The sequence below is a fragment of the Lepisma saccharinum genome, chromosome 4 (genome assembly GCF_977018435.1).
Source record: "Lepisma saccharinum chromosome 4, izLepSacc3.1, whole genome shotgun sequence".
Lineage (NCBI taxonomy): Eukaryota > Metazoa > Arthropoda > Insecta > Zygentoma > Lepismatidae > Lepisma > Lepisma saccharinum.
This window is the reverse complement of record NC_139232.1, coordinates 30,680,719-30,704,207: the sequence shown is the minus strand read 5'-3', so window position 1 is coordinate 30,704,207 and position 23,489 is coordinate 30,680,719. Positions and strand designations below refer to the sequence as shown.

Here is a 23,489-nt window from a genome sequence, read left to right as displayed (position 1 = left end):
GACTTTCTTCGCAAGGTGATGCTTGTGTTTTTCTTTGATCATCGTGGTCATTTGAAATAATAGATACTCGCTACACATAAGTACAAAAGTTTTGTATTTTTGATTAATTTATTGAAAATACAAATTAATCTATATAAGTGAGTAAGTCGCACACATTATAAATTATTAATTGTATTTTATGTTCTATTATGAGTCATTCAATGTATCTTTATATTTGAGAAAATACATTGTGTGAATTTGGAATCTAAACTTGTGTAGATGTCAGTTCTGTTTTTAGCATATTTTTGTAAATAGCAAGTGATTCAACTGTATTTGATCTGTGATCTTGAAATAGTACAAAAGCGAGAAATTCACATAAGGAATTAACACATTCGATGCAGATCGTCACAAGATTTTTAACTCAAAAGAACTGCTCGATGTTGTGCATACATCTTGGTATCATAGTTTGGGGTGCAAGCTAGGCCTATGCGATCATAGCAATGCATTGATGCTATGTATAATACTACAACCATTCTACGTTGGCTAATAAAGTCAGCCCAAAGAAAAAATTGGAATAAAGGGCTAAGAGCAGATATTGGCTCAGTTATATTTACTTACCTCTTGCTGTGGTAGTTCGGGGTGTAAGCTAGGCCTATGCGACCATAGGTATGCCAATAGCCGCTCATTGATGTTATGTGTTATTGTCAGGGCTCGAAAAATCCCGGTCGGCAAGTCGGCATGGCGACTAAAAATTTCAACCTGGCGACTGTGATCTAATACTGTAATATGTACGAAATTTTCATGATTCTAAGTTCAAATTGCAGTACAGCGTAAGCTAGCAAATGATTTTTTTTTAAAAAATCAATGTTGTGAACATTCCAGTGTGTCAGTAATAATTTCTTACTCCTTGTCCCCCAACAGCCCATTTCCTGTTTTCTCGAATGATTTAGCGATGTTTTGAATATAGTGATGTTTAGCTTCTTATACAGAGTGCTTCAAAAGTTGCACAACCCAAACTTTGGAAATGTATATCATGAAAACCGTAAGAAAAACCTGGTTTTCTGCATTATAAAGTCTCATGCATTGAGATATTTTTCATTATTTTTCAATGCTTAAAATTATCAGCTTTCTCTATACAGAAAATTTAGATAAATTAATAAATGGTGGAAGGCAGCGTTAAAAGTTTTCCAGAAATGCACTTTTTAGTGAGAAAAATACATAAGAAATTATCGAAGGGTCATAATTAGATGTCTGATGACTGATGCCATGTCAATCTGTCATTTGCGACCAATATTGGTAAAGTGCAACATTTGATGGATTTTTTATTGACGATTTTATGGGTTGGGTGAAAAAGTGCCATTTTTGGGACATATATGGCAATGCCAGCAGGTCGAAATATTGTCCACAGATGCACGCCACATGTGCCTAAGTATTGGCTATACATTTACGTGAAAAAAAACTCATTCTTACACTCATGTGCAAGAGGTTTTCGAAGAAAAATCTCCAGCTTCTGCTGTACCTCACAAAGCAAATGTTTTACCACTAATCAAACACCAACAAATGATCCCACAAATTGTTAAGAGTAGGTATTATTATTGAAGATTAGGCACACACAGGAGATGTACTACATAGAAATTTTCAGCGAAAAATGCAGGCTTGACCAGGACTCGAACCTGGGTCTCTGGCATACTGTACGATTTATCTAACCACTGAGCTACTGAGCCGGCCTGGCCTCCCCTGATTCCTCGCTGTCGCTGTTTTTTACCTGTGTGGAATAGTCTCTGCCAGTGCTAGCGCCACGGGTCGGAATCTGTTGCCTTTGAAACACAGTAGACTTCGACATTGCCTGGTTCCTCCCAGCATAGAAATGTTAATGCATTTTTCACTGAAAATTTATACGTAGTACATTTCCTGTGTGTGCCTGATCTTCAATAATTAACATCTCTACGCAATGTCGAAGTCTACTGTATTTCAAAGGCAACAGATCCCGTTGAGGTAGCACAGGCACAGAAGATTCTACGCAGGTAAGACAGCGACAGCAAAAAATCAGGCGAGGCCAGGCCTGCTCAGTAGCTCAGTGGTTAGAGCAATGACACGATATATCAGAGACCAGTGTTTGAGTCCTGGTCGTACCTGCATTTTTTGCTGGAAATTTCTACGTTGGTATATATTGTTGAAAATCAATTCTCAGATGTTTTCAGCAAATTAACAATATTTTTTAAAATAATATAATTGCTTTTATTTGGATACATGCTAGCATAAATTTATTCACCCAGTGATAGTGTACATGATTAGTTTAGTGCAGAAAACCTGGTGTAAAAACTTCTTACGGTTTTCATGATATACATTTTTAAAGTTTGGGTTGTGTGACTTTTGAAACACACTGTAGTATGCACAATTGCTAGTAGGTAGTTTCCAGGTGCCTGATTTTCAGAGCTGGTGCCTAGCTTTGAAGAAAATTTTTCGAGCACTCGTTATAGTTGAGTTAAGACACAGTCAAAGCGAAATACTCACACTTGTTCCAAGTATCTTTGCGTTATAATTGCAATAAATAAAGAATAAAACATTTCATTTTATCTACTGCACTCTATACTGTGAAGTATTGTCATTGCCTGACAATACCTCTGTACCTGAGAGGAGTCTGTGTACTTCAGCTAGTATCATCGTTCACCGCTGAGCATTATTTGGGTATTATTATCAAATAAAAAAACAAATACAAATTAGTTAATAATAATATAATAATACAAATAAACATATCACCAATATGTGTAAAATTTCTGAAAATTTAGTTTCTTGGAAATTGCAAAGTAAAATTTTGGAAACACTTTCAAAATTTGTTTTTTGCAAAAAACCAAGCATTTTTTATATCAAATGAAAGCCCTCTTTATAAGCTTTAAAATTAGACCATGCCAAGCCCTGTAGTTGAAACAGGTCTCTTGCCAATTGTATTTAAAGTTTCAGCAGTGAGCAGATTTTGGGCAATTTCATCAATTTTCAATAACCCAAAACCCGGCAACATGAAAAATAATAAAAAAATATTTTCTATATTTCAGATGATAAGAAATATGTATACGAATATTCAGCCAAATCCATGATATCAGAGGTTTATGCACTAGTTGATTTGACCCCAACCTTCAATCTCCGATACTTCAAATATATCTCCAAAATACACCACAAATATAACGTAGCACATGTCACATTTGCAATTCTTCCATCAAGTCATGAGTCATGACTATCAACACCTTTTAATTAAATGCAACAAAAGTAATGCATAACAAATAATTCCACTGATTTAGTTCATACTGCAGGTATGATGAAAATGACGTAATAAGTAGTACTATCAAAAATTCTCATTACTCTACTATATTACATCTCCGCGAGCTAAAACCAACAGAAATTGTTTTCATGGAACATAATGTTCATAAATAATGCAAAATTTTTCATTTCTTGCAGGGATACACTCAAATAGCGGAAAAACTGTTTCAATGAAGACCTAACAAGAATGTTGACTAAACTTAGCACTCTAAGGTCAACCACACACCGGATACAGCAGGATGTGACACAATGCAACGAGTCACAAAGCGACACGAAGCAATGCAACACAATGAGTTACAAAGCAACACAGCGATTCACAAAGTGACACAATGAGTCATTTTGTTAGCTAAAATCTGAAAGCAGATTTCGTCAATGTACGCAACAGGTCTAGGTCTGTCTTTTATAATCTGGAAGCTGGTTAACTTTACACAGCAGTTTACAGCTGAATCAATGCATCAATGTAGGCTATATGTAGAATTAATGTTATCATTTTGTGTGTTGTGAGTCGAGTCAGTTTGTATTACCTTAAATGTATTGCTTACGTCACTAACATGACCTTTACAGATTGAACTGCACTAGTGGTGAATTCTCCCAAGTTATCTAGTTTAAATTAAGTACACCAACTTTATAAATATATTGCCAGATAATCTGAAGTTGTCAGGCTTCTGTTATTGTTTTATTTCTATGTAATAAATATTCACAAAAAATAAGAATTGTTGCAGTAAACCGGGTTAAATTTTTAGAATACACCACTGAACTGCACAATTTCCGACAACGAAGCAAAAAATTAGCTCTATGGACATACAAAACACAATAAACATTATTCTCCCTTTAACACTTTCCGGTCGGGAAACTGGTGTGATGCGAGCAGAGTAACACACACGTTCAGGTCGTCAATTGGCTAGGATACGATCGCCGCATTTCCTTTGTGTTTAAATTTAGTTGCCCGAACCTTATGCGATTATCGTTGCACACGCTTGGATATAGTTTTTATTTTTTGCCACCAGAGAGCATCTTATGTTGGTTGGGTAAAGGCTTACCATTATTTTTTTTTTATAACGTGCACAGTGCGTGTTTATGCTGATTTATCAAAAATACAAAAAAATACCTAATTTTTCAATAACTATTGAAATGTGTAAATTATAAAAATGTAACACCTAAGGTCCTGATCAGCCCAGGTCGGTACATATAGGAAGCGCTTCACATCAGTTTCTAGGCTAGAGCGGGGGTAGTGCAACAGAGGGGTGAGGTGGGGGCAGAGAGCAACGATGTCAGATTTTCTCTCCGCCGGTCATCTTACGTGCTTGCTGGGCTAAAGCTCTGATTCTCTGTCGTCTGCTGGATGGTAGAAGTCTCAACACAGGGTGCAGTGTTGCAACCACTTGCAATGCATTTTCCGTTCTGTGGATTCTAACGTTCCGAGGGTGAAAAGCGTGCTCTGAAATCTATCGGCTCGTGTTTGTTATTGCGGTGTTCTTCTGGGTTTTCGTCAGTTTCTTGATTTATTCATGTTGCATTGTTGTTTCTATTTCATTTATTATTATTTATTGTTGTGTTAGAGTGCGGAGTGCATGAAGTGAGCAAGGAGAACAATGGTATGTTTTTCTCCAGAATGCTACAAGAAATAGCATAAAAAAGGCAAATAAATGTTTGTCCTCGGCCGAACAGTGTTGAACGTGTATGCCTATTTCTGGGCAAAGAAATTATTGGTGGCATTGACACAATGAAGACTAACTCGAATGACATCTGAAGCAACGGGGATAGCTACATAGGTCAACTATTATTAGAATTAAGAAAGACTTTAATGAAAACAAAGAGGGAATCTTTCTGCACCAAGTAAGAAGAAGAATGATATGGGGCGATTCGTCTTGAAAAATATGATAGTTTTACCCAGGCTGCTATTAGGAGGACAGTGCATGTTATATATAGGGAAAATGAGCTACCAACTTTGGGAAAACTTCAAAAAACCATCAAAGACGAACATGATTTTCCTAAAATGTCACTCTCAACTTTATGCCGTAAACGTAACAACATAAGAATATGTTGTTACATTTTAAAAATAACTTTAAAGGTTCCTGTACAAATTTTTAAAATATGTAAAATTTTAATTGCTACTCTCTGCATACTCCTGTCAGAATACAATCATGTTTAATTTGCAATTAAGTAAAAACATTGCCACTGTCCCCCAATTTGGAAATTTTGGCTTGAAGTTTGCAATATGAAATTAGATGTCTGTGACTGAACTGAAGGATTCACGCATGCGCAGATCGTTTTGTTGCAAGCTGCTCCTTGCGATACCAAATCCCTTAAGGGGGTTCTAAAGCCATGCTAAACCAAAGACCCAAATTTCTAAGGATAACCCTACAACTAATATAGATTCGGTAAGGATGTAATTATCCGATATACAAGATTGTTTTATTCACTAGAACATGTGAACCTTATAATTTTGTTATGATTGAAGGGATTTATGTAAATAACAGAAAATATAAGGTTTCCGTCATGTTCAAACTCCTGTGTACAGATGGCGCTGAAGTGGTAGTTTTGTTAATACCGGTGCATTTTCTTTCTTTTGTGACTAGTATGGAAGATTTTGTGGTGAAACAAAGATCATATGCTCTTCCCGCAAGTATCTGAAATACTATGTGATAAAATGAACACATTTCGTTCCTTCAGAAATTCATTAAAATTTTTGAAGTGGCGTTTCGTCGCAATATACTTCGTGATGCAGATTTTAGCATACACTGTTGCCAATATTTCATTCCATGTTGTCTAACGATATGATCAATGCAAGTTCTTGAAAGAGTAAAAATCAAACAAAGCTACCAGAGGATATCGAATCCCGTACAGATACGGGAACAAGGGAACAAATATTCCATGGAGGATATTAAAAAGCTGTACAAGCTCGAAGGTAAGTCTTAATATTTAATTGCTTGTTATTATCTTATTATTATATTATCCATCAAAAGCAAAATGTTTGAAATAAAGGCAAAATGTATAATTTATTTACATGTTGAAGAAATATCTTCTGATGTAATTTCGGTGAGAATATCGCTTGAACCTATCAATTTCTTAAACACCGCATGACTTTTTTTTACTTCCAAACGAAGTTGATAATTCTTTGTAAATGTAAAATCAGAATAGAATGTTATATTTTACGTTAGGCATAATCCTAATAACTACCGTTTTGAGATCATTACTATAGCATAAAATATACGTAGCTTAATATAGATTATATCTGATATCATTAAATCAATATTGCATAAAATGCTCTATTTTCATTCCTGTAAGTTAATTTCCAAACCTAGGAAACTCGTGCTATTCACATGTACAACATCAGAATGTTTATTACAAATCAATAGTTTGTTTAAATGTGTTTTTACTTTGCCCTTGTACATGGTTGAAACTAGTACTTTCTGACCTATTTTCTACAAGTTTTTTTCTCTTTTTATTTTTGAAGCAGCTTGCAAATATTCATATGTATTAAGTAGGTCAGGCTAAGTTAGGTTTGATTTGAATAGATGTAATGTGATATCCCTGAATGTTTGCACGTTTAGGACACAGTTCTGTTATCTTCCTTTACAGAAACACGTCAGAAAACCGGTTCTGTAAACTGTATGAAGCTCTTCTGTTTTCTTGTCCTTTTATAGGAGGGACGTTCAAGTCAATAGGGGACTTTTTTTCCAGGTTTAAATAGACGCCTAAGCTGGAGGTTTTGTATGCAGTAGGAACTGGCAACTGTGTGCTGTTGCTGGTAAGCGGCACTCATTTCCCACGCTTCTGCATAGACCGTTATTCAAGATGGGGACAACAGTGTGAACGTCTACATGGAACAGCTAGTTGTGATGACGTTTTTAGTGAACGAGGACAGAAAACCTGCTGAAATTTACAGAAGACTTCAGGCTCAGTACGGTGATGAGACACTCAATCGCAGTAAGACATTTGAATGGTATAAGCGCTTCAAAGATGGCCGTATCTCTATTACTGACGATCCCGGTCGTGGTGCATCACAGCCCACGCCAGTCATTCCTGGGAACATTCAGCGCTTGGAGCAGCTGATCCTGGACAATCGTCGCATAACCTGTCGTAAAATTGAAAGGGTGTGTAATCTGTCGTTAGGAACAGTGAACACAATAATTCATGATCATTTGTGGTTCCGAAAAGTGAGTGCACGTTGGGTCCCAAAGCAGCTGTCCGCTTTTGACAGACACAGAAGAGTTGAAGCCTGCAGAGAACTGAAGGGGCGCTATGACATGGAAGGCCAGGATTTTCTGAATCGCATCAAGACATGTGACGAAACATGGATTCACCATTTCACTCCAGAATCCAAAACAGCATGGATGCAGTGGAAGCATACGGAATCACCACCTCCCAAGAAATTTCGAACAGTTGCGTCTGCTGGTAAAGTGATGGCAAGTGTCTTTTGGAATAAACAGATTATTCACATTTATTTTACCCCATGGTGTCACTATCAACAGTGAGTATAACTGCCGTGTTCTACGTGATGTGCATAAGAGTTTACGGAAGAAACGTCCAGGTTTCAGCACAAAGGGTGTTCTCTTTTTGCAAGACAATGCACCACCGCCTACCGCTCAACGCACATTCCAGGAAATCGGCTGGGAGATATTACCACACATCCCCTATAGTCCTGACTTAGCACCCAGTGATTTTCACCTATTTGGACCCCTGAAGGAATTCCTTGGAGGAAAACATTTCAACACTGATGATGAAGTGAAGAATGCTGTCCTACAATGGTTCCGCCGTAATGATAAATCATTCTATGCCGAAGCATTCCAGGCATTAGTTAAACGTTGGGATAAGTGTATAACTGTCTTCTTCTTCTTCTTCTTCTTTTGCTCTACAGTCCTTGGTGGGCTCTGGCATCCCAAACAATCTTCCTCCACCTTGTTCTATCTTGAGCTACATTTTTCCAATTGCGTATATTCATCCTTCTCAAATCTTCCTCAACCGCATCGATCCATCTTCCCCTCGGTCTTCCTTTTGGTCTTGTTCCCCACAATTTCTGATTGAATACCAGGCGTGGTAGCCTATCCTCTTTCATTCTCATCAGATGTCCTGCCCATCTTAAGCGTTGAGATTTTATATATCTCACCACATGTTCATATTGAATCAATCCTTCTAACTCCATATTATTCCTAATTCTATAGGACCTATCTTCATTCCTAACGGGGCCAAATATCTTACGTAATATCTTCCTATCAAAACACATTACCTTGCTTTCTGCTCTAGATGTAAGTTTCCAAGATTCTGCACCATATGCTATAACTGGTCTAATAAGTGTCCTATACAGTCTTAATTTTGTGTTCCTAGAGAGGTTTTTTGACTTAAATAATTCTATATGTGCATAATACTGTCTATTTCCAGCCTGTATCCTTTGGTTAACAATCTCTTCTTCTTCTATGTTGTTATGTAGAAGAGCTCCAAGGTAAGTAAAAGTGGGTACTCCTTCAAAGTGATATGTACCTACATTCAAAGCCAGAGAGTTTCGTCTGGCTGGCGATCTGGACATTCTCATATATCTTGTTTTAGTTTAATTAATTAATAGTCCTATTTCTCTGGATTTACTATCTATCTTTAAAAAAGTGCTTTTAAGATCTGCAAGTGTCCTTGATATTATCACAATATCGTCAGCATAAACAAGTATCTGTGTTGTTTTGTAGAATATACTCCCCCTTTTTTGCAATGGACTGATAATATCATGTAGTACAATAATGAAAATTAGGGTGGACAGAGCATCCCCTTGTCTCACTCCTGTTTCTATGTTAATAGTTGGTGAGTCTTCTCCCTGCACCATGACTCCCGCTGTTGTATTTTCCAAGGTTACCTTTATCAATCTTATTAATTTATCTGGAAATCCTACTTTCTTGAATACTTTCATGATCCCTGCTCCGTGTAAGCTATCAAATGCTCGTTGATAGTCTATAAATAAAAAGTGTAAATCTATATTTTGCTCATAGAATTTTTCCATAATTTGAGATATAGTGAAGATGTGATCTATGGTAGATCTATTTGGACGGAATCCACATTGATATTCCCCTAGGATTTCTTCTGCCTGTTTAGATGCTCTCATATAGAGGATATTGGAAAATATTTTGTATCCAATATTTAATAGTGTTATTCCCCTGTAGTTGCCACAATTCCTTTTATCACCCTTTTTATGGATGGGGAAGATAACTCCATATTTCCAACTACATGGTATTTTCTCTTGATCCCATATTATGCAAACTAGCTCATGGACTTTCTTCCAAAGTGTTTCTCCACCCTTTTTAAATATTTCCGCAGGGATCAAATCTTCTCCAGGTGCTTTATTATTATTTAATTTTAATATTGCACACTTTACTTCTTCAAACGATGGTCTTTGTACCTCACATTCTGTAACTTGGGTTTGGTCTTCATCTGCATTATCTGTTATATTAAATTTAGATTTATAGAGCTCCTGAAAATATTCTGACCATCTTTCCAGACATTTGGCTTGATCCGTAATAAGCTTCCCATTTTTGTCTTTACATACGTTTAACCTTGGTTGATATCCAGTACTAAGATTTCTAACAGCTTTATACATTTGTCTTGTATTACCCTCTGTCTGATGTTCCTCTATTTTCCTTACCCGCTCCTCCATCCAATATGTCTTTTTCCTCCTACAGATTTTAGTCGCTTCCTTCCTGGCATCTTTATATGCATTCATCGATGCTCTTGTTTCTCTTTGAATCATCTTTTTCCGTAACTCATTTTTCTTCCCTATTAGTACTCTACACTCTTCATCATACCAATCTTTTCTGTTAGATCTCTTCCTTTGCCCTAATATCTCTTCTGATGTTTCAGTCAGAGTGTTCTTCATATCATTCTATATTTCCTCAATGCTATTATTTTCATTCTCATCACTTAATTGTTGGTGTATTTGTTCCTGAAAAGCTCTCTTATCGCTGTCTATCTTTAACTTTTCTATATCCCAACCAGTTCTCCTTTTTCCCTTGATTTTGCCTATATTAGAATCGTTGCCCCATTATAGATTTGACTAGGAAGTGATCACTGTCACAATTGGCCCCTCTGCGTGTTTTAACGTCTATAACAGATGTGGCATATCTGCTGTTCACCAGAACATGATCTATCAGGTTTGTGTATGTTCCGCCGGGAGCTCTCCAGGTGCCTTTATGAATGTCTTTCCTGGGGAATTGGGTACTTTTTGCAAGCATTTTATTTTGTATACAGTACTGTATTAATCTCCAACCATTCTCACTGGTGACCACCGCATACCACTCAACGCACATTCCAAACATTCCAGGAAATCGGCTGGGAGATATTACCACACACCCCCTATAGTCCTGACTTAGCGCCAAGTGATTTTCATCTGTTTGGACCCCTGAAGGAATTCCTTGGAGGAAAACATTTCAACACTGATGATGAAGTGAAGAATGCTGTCCTACAATGGTTCCGCCGTAATGATAAATCATTCTATGCCGAAGCATTCCAGGCATTAGTTAAACGCTGGGATAAGTGTATAACTGTAGCAGGAGGTTATGTCAAAAAAGAAATACAGTTACCAAACTTTGAAATTTGTTCTACTTTTTTTAAAAAAAAAGTTCCCGATTGACTTGAACCACCCTCGTAATTTAGGATGGCTCATAATGAGAGTGCATTTCGTCCAATAACTTGGTGCTGTATATATTTAAAGTGTAAAAGTACACCCTAACAGTTATGAGACTAAAGTCTTACCGTCTATCGAACACAAGTCTGTATGTTTACTGATAATTTCCAAATGAGATACTAGTTCCCATATTTGTAAGTACAAGGGCAATAATTTAATTGTGGATGACACAGAGCTTCAGAGAAATCATAATTTGTCCTGATTGGGAGGAACCAGGCAACGTCGACGTCTATAGTGTTTCAAAGGCAACAGATACCGTTGCAGTAGCACTTGCAGAGACGATTTCACACAGGTAAAACAGCGCCAGCGAAAATGTAGGGGAAGCCAGGCCGGCTCGGTAGCTCAGTGGTAGAGCAATGGCACGGATTGCCTGCATTTTTCACTGAAAACTTACATACGTATATTTGGTTCAATATCAGATTGAATTTTTTTTTATAATTAGTTGCTGTTTTAAGTCCACTTTATGCACAGTAAGGCTAATCGGGACTGGACCTACAGTTTAAAGTGGGATCCGAACCACTTGTACCTCCACCGGGTATCGAACCCGGGACCCCTTGATTACAAGGCAAGGACGCTACCACTGCGCCATGGGGGAGGCCCTCAGATTGAATTTCAGTAGCCGTTTGTACTAAATAGTTTACTTCGAATACCAGTGAGTATGAAGCTTGACTTGTTTTTCTCCCAGACCTATGACTGATTGATTTTGCATGGATGTCTGATATTATCATTCCATACAGTTAAATGTTTTAAAAATGCTTTTTTTTGCTTCTTGGATGGTCCACTATGTAGGACTCCCGTGTATACAAATTTAGCCTGATTAACTATAACCCACAATACTACTTCTGACATCGATATTCTGACCTAAAAATATCACGAAACAGTTTGTCATTTGATATATTACATGAACATATTTGAATGAGTTTGAAATTTGACCTTTTATGGTCAGAATATGACCTTGAAATAACCTATAAGGTCGAAATTTTTGGTGGCATCCACCCTAGTTTTTCTGTCAGACCCATGACTGATTGATTTAGCATGGATGCCTATTATTAATATTCCATGCAGATAAAAGTTTTTTTTAAGCTTTTTTGCTTCTTGGCTTGTCTACTATAATAATTCAAATAAAAATATAGTACGAACTGAATTTCCATTTCATAATGTATTTCTGTTATTTTACCTCCAACTTCTGCTCCGTGGGGCAATGATGATGAATAATGATTTGATAAAATGGATGATAGGAACCAAGATAATAATATAAATACAGTACATACATGAAACCAGGATTTGAACCTGGAGGAACCTCACTCCATATAGCGTTGCAATCATCACTCTACTATGAAAATATTTCTAACAATTATTTTGCAAATTTCTGTTTTAGGCTCATCACATTTAACATTCATTATAAAGTTAGATCACTGAAGTGAGCTCATATCGTGAACCAAACAGACCTTTAATAACAGGACAATATCGTTAAGCATCATAGTGCCGATTAGATCCATTATATTCAAATACATTTACACAACATCTGTAAGTTCCATTATTAACTCAACTTTTCTAAGGTTGTAACAATGTAGTTTTTCTTGTATGTACGCATTGCTTGCATTGTAGAATTATTTTCCTGTAGTTTACGGTTATTACAAGCATAAGAAAACAGTTTTTCTTTGTGACATTTCAGGAGAACACACGCTCCTTTCATCATTAATGAATTCAAAATGAGAAACTCTCTACCAGATGTGGAAACCACAGGAATATATAATATAAGTTGTTCATGTTCAAAGGATTATGTGGGACAAACAGCAAGGAAAATGGCAATAAGATGGCACGAACACGATTTGGACATTATAAATCTAAACCCAAGAACAGGTTTGTCAACTCATATGAACACGATTTGGACATTATAAATCTAAACCCAAGAACAGGTTTGTCAACTCATATCATCAAAGAGAAGAATTTGATTAAAAAGAGAAGGGTTTTAAAAAGATTAACGGGAAACACAGAGTTGAATGTCTGGGAAGCTTCATTCATTGCAGAAGAACACTGGAATAAATTAAATAATGAAAATGGTAACATAGATCCAGTATGGAGTTTTCTTTTTCACAAATGGAGTAAGCCACCATCTTGAAAATTTAATGTAACAGAAAACATCAAGAGACTTAGTGAAAACAATGATGAATTTGAATTACCTGATGATATTTGGGATTCATAATTATTAAAAAAATCTGAAATAAAAATAAAACAGACTGCTTCTTTTCACAGTTAAGTTGCTATATTACAACAATGTAACATTGACAACATCCATTATATAAGGGATTCTTTTTGTTTAAAAAATTACTAACCATTGTTATAACTGTATCTTTAGTCAAAATGAAAATAAATGTCTGAGAAAGGAGCATGTGTTCTGAAACGTCACAAAGAAAAACTGTTTTCTTACGCTTGTAATAACCGTAAACTACAGGAAAATAAATGTAACAATGTAATATCAATATCTTTTTAAACATGTTTTGTAAGTTTATAGTCTCATACACCATGTGAAAACTATTTTTATTTGTTCCTTTTGCAGATGAGCATTTGAGAAACTAATCGAAGTGTCTTTTACCAATAGTAAAGAGCACTCTTGAAATTTGTACAAAAGGACAATAGGTTTGACCCACAATGGCAGTTGGTGTATAAGCTTCTATGGAATATAAATCAACAAAGTGGACTGTTTGAACTTTACATGGAAGAGTGCATACATTTTTGCTTGATAGAGTAGACACGTGATTGAATGGTTATGATTTACTAGAAATCAAGAGTCCAAAATATGCTCAAGAAATTATGTTTCAAGCCTTAATAATATCTGATAGCAAGTGGTCATCAATTGTAAATTGTATATTAGGGGAAACAGGAGAAAAAAAAAACAGTGGGAGGGGTGTGACTTACTTGTCTTGTCTGTCAAGCATTGGCACGCATTTATTGATATTCTTGCAAGTTGAAATTTTGAGAGGTATTTTCAAAAATCCTAAGAAAATAAATTTCTTCCTGAATGTGATGATGATTTGCAAAAAGCATATCTCTCAGACAGTGGCAGCAATTAGGGGGAGGGGAAGATGGTCCCCACTTTTACCCCAATACTATACAAAACCTTATCTACCAAGGGAAATTAAAGTGTCTTTGGCCTCTCCCAGTTTTGGAACCCAATCGCCAACACTGCTCTCAGAGAACACAATAATGTTTTCCAGGGTACGATAAAGAAAAATAATAAATATGCATTGAAACAACAACGTAAATATGATTTTATATATCCCGAAAATCTAGTGTTAGTCCCTGTAAACAATTATTTGTAAGCTATTGGACTTCTATTCTAATGGTATTTATTACTTTATTGTATCTTCCCTCGAAATAGGTTTTTTAAGTCTACTTTATACACAGAAAGGCTAATTGGGACTGGACCTACAGTTTAAACTGGGATCAAAACCACTATGTGCCTCCATCAGGTATCGAACACAGGACCCCTTGAAGAATTGTTGGTGAAATATTGTGTAGAAATGGACGCGCGGTTTTATGGACTCAGAAAAAGTTATATAAAAAGAATTGCTTTTCAGCTTGCCCTGAGAAATTCTCTCCCTCATCCATTTTCAGGCAAAAAGAAAGCTGCAGGCAAGAAATGGCTGTGAGGTTTTCTGAAGCGTCACCCCGAACTGTCTATGCGGAGTCCAGAACAAACGTCATTTGCCCGTATTAAAGAATTCAATCCCGATAGTGTGAGTGCCTTCTTTGATAATTTCTGAAGGGCAACTGGAGAAGATTCAAATCAAACCACACAGACTTTTTTAATGTGGACGAATCAGGAATATCAGTGGTACAGCACAGAGTGAGTAAAGTAATCAGTGTCCGAGGAAAGAAGAGTGTCTCTTCATTAGTGTCGCTCGAAAGAGGTAAATTGGTCACAGTTGCATTGTGCATGAACGCAGTAGGAAACTATGTTCCCCCTCTAGTGATTAGGCCGTGCAAGAATATGAACGATGACCTAATGAATGGTGCACCAGCAGGATCCATTGCAGCATGCAACCCTCAGGTTGGATTCAAAGTGACGTTTTTTCTCAGTGGTTTGATCATTTCTTGGAATTCAAACGACCTTCATCCCAAGAACCCATGCTTCTGGTTTTAGACTGTCACTACTCCCACATAAGAAATATACCAGTGATTGAAAAAGGAAAATAATGCAATGTTTCTATTATCTGTTTACCGCCACACTCGACACATAAAATGCAGCCTCTAGACATAAGGTTTCATGTTTCCCTTCAAAACATTTTACGTGCAAGAAGTTGAAACATGGTTGCGTCAGAATCCAAGAAAACCACTAAAAATAACTAAAATTGCCAGAATATTGTCAGGTGCATACAACAGAGCTGCTACTATGGAAACATCCGTTAATGCATTTCGAAAGACTGGTTTATTCCCTTGTAATAGATACATTTTTCGTGATGAAGATTTTGCAATACACTCTGTCAGTTCTAAAAAAGAAAAGCGGAATGTGACAGGTCAGTCAGTTGAACTACCCAAAAGTGACGTGGATCCCCAACCAAGCTGCAGCAGGTTAGGCCAACTTGAATAGGTACAGGAGCCTGAAAGCAGTCCCATTCAGGCTACGCAGGCTTCAAACAGTACCAGCCCCGATGACGATGCCATTGTAATACCAGAAGACATTGAGCCACTGCCCACACTAGACAGCCCATCTCTTACCAACTCCGGGAAATCTAGCGTAGTGAATCAACCAGTAGTTATAACAACAACACCATACAAAAAAAGACTTGCAGACAATTCGAAGAAATGTAAGAAGGAAGTGAAGAAGAACCTGTTTGGTAGGGGTGTTACAGGCACTCACAGCAGGGAAGCCTACTGAGGTCCAGAAAAAGCAGAAATCAGATTACTTGCATTCTACTTCACGTAAGAAGAGGAAGGTTGTATCAAAGAAATGTGAAGAATCCACAGATGAGTCGGAAGAATCTATCGCATTAGCAGAATCATCTGACAGTTTAGAATTAGATGAAGATGAATTTAATACAGAATGTGTATTTTGTGGTTCATTGTATTCCAAAGATCAATGTGGTGAAGAGTGGGTAGGGTAAAGTGCACGTTGTTACAAGTGGGCTCATGCTCATTGTAGTGCAGATGACACATTTGTGTGTCCAATGTGCAAAAATCAAAAGTAAAGGCATTATGAACTTTGTTTCTACCAGGTAGCTACTTCATGTGTAACACAATGGTCTTTCACAGTTTCATTTGAAGTTAACCAATTTTGGTGACAACAGGACAGCTCTAGGATAGCATAGAAGGAACATTTTGTTTTGTATTTTTAGCATGGTAAAAATAATTTCGTTTCACTTATAGTTGGGTAAGAAAATAATTTAGTTCATTTAGTTAAAAAATAATTTAGTTCAAAGATTCAAATGATTTATATAACCCAAAGAAGATACCCCCTATAAAAATAGAAAAATAGCTCAGTAGCACTTGTGTTCCATTTTTTTTGTTTATAATTTATGATCGTTACTTTTTTTTTATATTCCAATACCTCGTATCATAAATTAGACTCCCTACAAAATATATTTAAAAAAAACCCAACATAAATCGTTTATGCTTTAATTAACAAGTAAATCGAATTCTACCAAAAAGGTATCATATTCGGGGTCTATACCCTACAGTCACCGGCAATAAAAATGGGACACCTATATTCTGAAATACCTGCATCCCTGCAATGCGTTATGTGTGTTGCCTAACTCAACGGCAGTGACAGAACTTGCCATTGAAAATTTACTATTACAATTCACTCATCACAAAAGATGCATTGCAGAGAAGGGAGACTTTCAGGATCTAGCTGTCCCATTTTTATTTGACGATCACACCTGGGACTCCTGTATTACAAGGCGATTACGTTACCACTTTGCCAAGGGGGAGGCTCAACTTCCCTCGCAATTCATACCAATATGTTGCTGAACTCGATGATATATCAGCAGTGTTTGAATAGTTACTCTTTAAAAGTAAGTCCAAATTAATCACTTGAGAAAGTAATTTGCATATAATTACTGTTATTACTGTTCTTTAGAAAGTACCTAACATAGTTATTATTACAGTTACTTTACTCTAGATTTGTTTCATCTCGTAAGACGTTGTTTGCAACATGAGTTGCAAGCGTGATGTCCTTTTTACCACCGATGACCATCAAATGCTTAGTATTAAGTGTCATGAAATTATAACTTATTTCTTACATCTCATGTACAAACATTGAGGCAATAAAATTTACAGTAAACTTCTGTTACAAAGCATTGAGGATTAACATTTCATTTTATTTTGATGAGCAAACCAAATATTTTTTAGAATTTTTATTGAACTAAAAAATTACTGTGTCCATGAGAATTGTTGGAGATTATGTATGTAGTCTTATATGGTAAGTGTTCTAATACAAATAAACTTGGGATAAATCCTGGCTCTTGACGAAAAAAATACAAAATTGTCCTCATGGTCTGAAGATTTTAATAATCATCAATTGATTGATTTGCTTTATTTTACTTCGCTTTTTGTGCCACTTTTGGCTAATTTACGATGATGGAGATGAGAGATGATATGATAAAATTGATGAATGGACACTTACGAACATCCATGCCCGGCCAGGATTCGAACCCGGGACCCCTGGCATCGTAACGCGATGTGCTAACCACTCCGCCAAGGCGGCCGGCTTTAATAATCGTCAATTTACCCATTTTTTGAGGAGAACATTTGGTTCAAGTTAATATTTCTTTCCATGCAGTAAAGTAATTGTACAACTTACTAGTTAGGTGGAAAAATAACTGATTTACAATTACTAATTTCATAACGTTAAGTAGTTTACAGTTACTGTTACTTGAAAATGTTACTGATACTTCCAAAGATTCTACATGAGCTGCAGAACTGAAAACCAGAATAGACCAAATCCGTAAAGAACTATGAAACAGGACATTGTGTGGTGACAAGACATGCAAATAAATTAGATGCGCTACAAAACTGTATTTAATATTTAACTATTATAAAAATAACAAATATGTCTTCTATTGTATATCCAGGATTCTTCTGACATTTTTCTTTCAAAATTGTAAAGAATAAGGGTGCAGAATTACATGTTTATTCACTTTAAGGATAAAAGATTGAGGATCATTAGAGAGCGCTAATATTTATAAATATTTACAAAATGTTCACTGAAATTCTGTAAATTTATGAAGAAAATCTGGTAACGTCACCGATAAAAGATATAAATGTGTTCAAGTAATTACTGTCATATAAAGTGAATTCTACAGTCAACGCAGCATTCCTTTCAAACGTAATTGCAAAATGTTTTCAATTATTTCAATTACTCTCCTTACTTTATGCATTTAGTGTTTGAATTAAGTACAGTTATCTTTGTATGTTCTCTTCTGCTTTTGAAATATTAAATGAAATACATAATACAATACAAGGGATTTTATATTACTAATACGACTATTACTATCTTCCATTGCTGATAAACTGTTATATTTTTTTTTCAATAAGAACATACAACTAAAGTCTCACATCTACTTAGATTTTTCAATAAAATCTTCTAACCAACGTGACTTCATATCCCATCAAGGAGTACCCTAATCGACCAACCTGTACCTACCTTGATGATGCGGAGATCTGGCAACATGGCCCTCGGTTGCCATGGCAAACGGTGCTGCCATCTGTTATGGAAAACTTACGGTAACAGTTTCATACATCGGAGACACATTTCTTCAATTTTACACAAGAAACTACTTACGGAAATGAGTTTCTCCAAGGTTTACAACGTTCGTCGAGGTATTTTCTTTCATCGTGGAATATATTTGACGTGAGAAATATCTCACCGACGCACAATTGCCATTGCTTTCATTTGCTTGCCCTACGACAACGGATGCTGCATACGTTTGATGACGTAAGCCCCTGTCAGTGTTTCAAACCCCCCTTTTTTTTACTATGCTTGTTTAACATAACCAAACCTAACCTAACCTTATCGGAAATGGTTCGTGGGGCTATCCGTCAGTTACCCGTGCATAATGTATACTTTCCACCATTGACGAACACGATAGTATGTATTTTTCGGTGAAGAAGGTTGAAACACTGCATACCCACAACGTGAGTCACGATGTGCCAGCCATATTGTGTGTTCCAGAACCAAAGAAAGGAATAAAAAAAAAAGCAATCAGAATGTGAAAAATTGAGTTTGTTTTCATGTAAAAAGCATAATGGCAACTTGAACTATGTTCCGCAATACACAATTTGTAAGTACGAACCATGCAAAACACAACATATCCGATTTTGATGTGTCTCTGATCTATGAAACTGGTACCAAAATAACCAACCACAAAATTCCCTTGGCTTCCGGTACCACTTTCTACACCCCTCAAATATTTTTGTGAAAATATTTAGTTCCTCATAACAAACAGTGTTTGCAAATAGTGCAGAAGTTAATTTTTTAGATCTACGTGCTACGAAACTTACGTTTTTTATAATATTAAAATTCCTTGCGTAACGTCAAAAAGGTCTTTCAGAACTTCTATGATGGCGGATGATGGATTCATGTCACAGGCACACGTCTGATTTTTTTTCTTTTTCTTCTTATGATTGACTTGTGCAACATTTGCGATGTTATTTGTATGATATATTGGCGGATTGGACTTTTCAGACATTGGATTTCATTTATGAGACTTCAGAAATTGGAATTAATTATTTCTTTTTGGCAACTGCAGGCTATAAAGGGGAGGGTTGTTTTTTCTAAATGACTTGTGGGATGGGATAATTTGCGACTTCTTATTTATATGATGGGAAGGGAGTGGAGGGTGGTATTCTGTGGAAAAGGACAACAAGGACTTTCAACGTAGGATTTACTTTATTTTTGGACTTACAAAGGTACTTGTCTGATAAGGCCTGAACACCTCTCACTCGTTTATTTCCTTAAGTTTAGCATTGATACTTACATATTCTGCATTGCGGAAGATTCTTTAAGGTGAAGTTATGCCTTTTTCCATAAAACAGTGTCAACTTTTCATATTACAAGTCATTATTTGTCTTCCTTGTTATGCTTGGGTAACAGATAATATGGCATGCAGTCGTGCTTGTGTTTTGTCGATGCAGGGTTCCAACCTTCTTAACCGAAAAATAACTACTTTCGTGTTTATTATGTCATCATAAACCATTGACGGATAGCCCCAAAAACCATTCACAATAGCCTCAAAAACCATTCACGATAGCCCCACGAACCATTGACGGATAGCCCCAAAAACCATTCACGATAGCCCCAAGAACCATTTCCGGCAAGGTTAGGTTAGGTAAGCATAGAATTTTAGCCTTCATCTTTGGTATCTTCATGTGTCAATGCGGAAAACAGTGAGAAATAGTGTTGGGGGCAGGTGACTCCGGCCAATTTCTAACATGCCTTTAAAAGGGACTCTATAGATAAAGGCGGGACCACGGTAGTGGTAGGAAGTCAATGGTTTGTTGGGCTGTGTGTCAATGGTTCGTGGGGCAATGCGACATTGGTGTGTGGGGCTACGCTTTTTTTTTTGCGAAACCAATTTTTAACTTGTAACCTATACGTGACCCTACCTAACCTAACCTTGCCTTGCCGGAAATGGTTCGTGGGGCTATGCATCAATGGTTTGTGGGGCTACATAGGTATTTTTGGGTGCAGTGGGGTGGAAACACTGCATGCCGAGTACGGTAGTGAAACTGTGACCGACATATTGCGTTTTTAACGAAGGCAAAAAGAAACGAATAAAACTTACTCGGAGCGAATTTACAATATAGAGAAAGTCTCCAATTTTGTTAATTTTCGGTATACTAACTAATTTTGACTTCCTAATCACGAATCTGTTGAAAAAAACCGGGGGTCACGTATGAAAATTTGAAATGCGTAGTTTTACGAACAAAAATGTAATATGATGTTCAATTCTAGTACGATCCCTATTTTTTCGATGAATTTAGGGGTGAAATGAGTGCTAACGGAACCTAACCTAACAGGCCTATGGTTTTGGTTTTTGGGACTAACGTCAATGGTTTGTGGGGCTACCCGTGGATGGTTTTTGGCGCTAACGAACAATTTTTCATCAAAATGTACAATTTCCAGACGTGACCCCCGGTTTTTTACAACAGATCCGTGATTAGGAGGCCAAAATTAGTTAGTATACCGAAAATTAACGAAATTGGAGACTTTCTCTATATTGTAAATTCTTACCACTTACTCGATATGTCCCAAATAGATGCCACCTTCAGCAATGTTTCTCAATGCAGAATACATAAGTACGAATATTCAAATTAAATGAACTAGCAAATTTCAGCCGTTTGTCCGATACGAGAAATTTACCTGCATCAATTAAAAAAGAATCATCCATAATTCTCGAAGGGGACTAAATGGTGATTAATTTTTACACACACATACAATGGAATAAGCAGCGCAAAAAGAAATACCTTCTTAAATAAGAACACGTATGTTGCGTACAAGGAATAAGGTTCCAACTCAGTGTCGAATCATGAGACCCGGGGAAAATAGCACCAAAGCTGGTATATTTGTATCCAGTTCACCACACCCAAAACAGATACAAAGACGGTTTTTGTTTGCTAAAAGTTGTGTTGACTTACGTTCTGCCGGTTCATCACATTGTGTTTTCCTTTAAAACTAGAAAATAAAGCAAAATCTTCAACATTTGCTTACCTTTAAGACAACAACTTTCCCTTCTATGAGCTTGTTTATATATTTTTTTTTCATTCAAGTAAGTTTGTAGGTAACAACCTGTGGTAACGAAGGTAGAGCACAGAATATGCCACGGAATATATAGTTTCCATTGCTAAGGCGCTGTACTAGAGATGTGTCGTTCGTGAACGACCCGTTCGAAATGAACGAATCAGTCGCGTGAACGAAAAGATCCGGTTCAGTGTTTTCAAGCGAAGTCGTTCACGGATCCCAAGCGGGTCACTCCAAACACAAAGCCAGCCACAACCCTGCCTCCACTACACTGGCGTTAAACATTGGTCGAAGTAGCCTTGGGCGAAATTAAAAGAAAGCAGACGGGAGCGTTTTTGGAGGGAAGTTGAAAGCCAGCAGAAGGTCGGAAAGGGGGGGGGGGGTGAAAGGGAAGAGAAGCTAAATATCACAAGACCACTCTCTCGAGTCTTTAATTCCGCGCATCAACCAAACTCATTCACTGCGCAGTGCAGATCTTTCGTTCACGGATCCCAGATGTCTGGCAGACCCGTTTTCTTTCACGGCTAACTCGTTCAAAGCGACCGGGAGAAAATCTTGGGATCCGGATCCTTGGGTCTCGGCGACGGCTCGCCCACCCTCCTTGTGGCATGCAGAAATCGGACAAAATAGCATGCAGCCAAAGGAAAGGAAGTTGACCACTAGCACGTAGTGACAGGCTGCCTGGCGTTGGGATGGTGGCGGTGCATTATGTGGAGACGCCCCGCTAGGCTAGCCTCAACTATCTCACAGATTTATTTTTGTTTCTTTGAAGTCCACTTTATGCACATTAAGACTAATCAATGTGCATAAAGTGGACTTCAAAGAAATAAAAATAAATCTGGATTGGACCTACAGTTAAACGTGGGATCCGAACCACTATATGCGTCCACCGGGTATCGAACCCGGGACCCCTTTATTACAAGGCGACGACGCTACCCCTGACATTTATTTATTTTATTCTTGCTGCAGATATATATATGTAATATATATATTCACTTTGGAATTCTAATTTTGGAACGAAAATATTGATAGGTACATATCACAGGAATACATTAAATCTGAGCAAAATGAAGTTTTACTTAATTTACGTCAGTTTCCTTTCTGTTTAAGCAGCATTATTAACTGGACACAACATTAAAAACTGGATGGAACAGCATTTCAAGACAATATATGAATTTGATTGTTGCCGATTGTTATGCAATAACAATTTGTACATTCCTGCATTTTGTCCCAAATTCTGTAAATACAACTATATGTCAAATCACATACCCTTACACCTTCTGTAAACAAAACCACCTGCATGCAGAAAGCATTGCAAACTCATACAAGTAAAATAATCCACACGAAAATCCAGCGTTGTTACAGGATTCATTACGTAAGGTAAAACAATGGCCAATTTGTAGTATGGGATACGCTGCCGCAAATGACGTCTCACTTTAAACCCAATGCTCTTTCTTTTTTTACTTATTGCTTCACCTTTATGGTTAACTCTTTGCACCAGTAATCATTTCCCATAAATTTGGCTTCTTTCTTGCATGCGAATTGAATATATTTTACTTGCATTTGTTTAGACAAAATGATATAACATGGTAATGTATATTTCTAAGGATGATATAGATAGGAGTGTATTTGAAATTTGTTTGTACATTTTAAATAAATTGTATCTTATGTAACTAAAATATATAATGGGCATAAACAGCCATATGAATTGCTGTAAGTCCAATAAATACAGTAGCGTACGCAGGATTTCGTCAAGGGGGGTGTTATTTCGAAAACTTTCTACAATTT

At 36.8% G+C, this 23,489-nt stretch overlaps 1 protein-coding gene across 2 annotated transcripts in view; it reads right to left on the bottom strand.

Annotated features, from left to right (window-relative positions):
• pasi2 (Protein) overlaps nt 1-21,803 on the bottom strand; it is an 83,235-nt gene extending 61,432 nt beyond the window's left edge. For both annotated transcript variants that reach the window (XR_014441590.1, XM_083120383.1), the window contains exon 1: nt 21,672-21,803. The gene's annotated coding sequence lies outside the window, so the exon portion shown is untranslated. The remainder of the gene's footprint in view (nt 1-21,671) is intronic.
• Nucleotides 21,804-23,489: the final 1,686 nt, after the last annotated feature.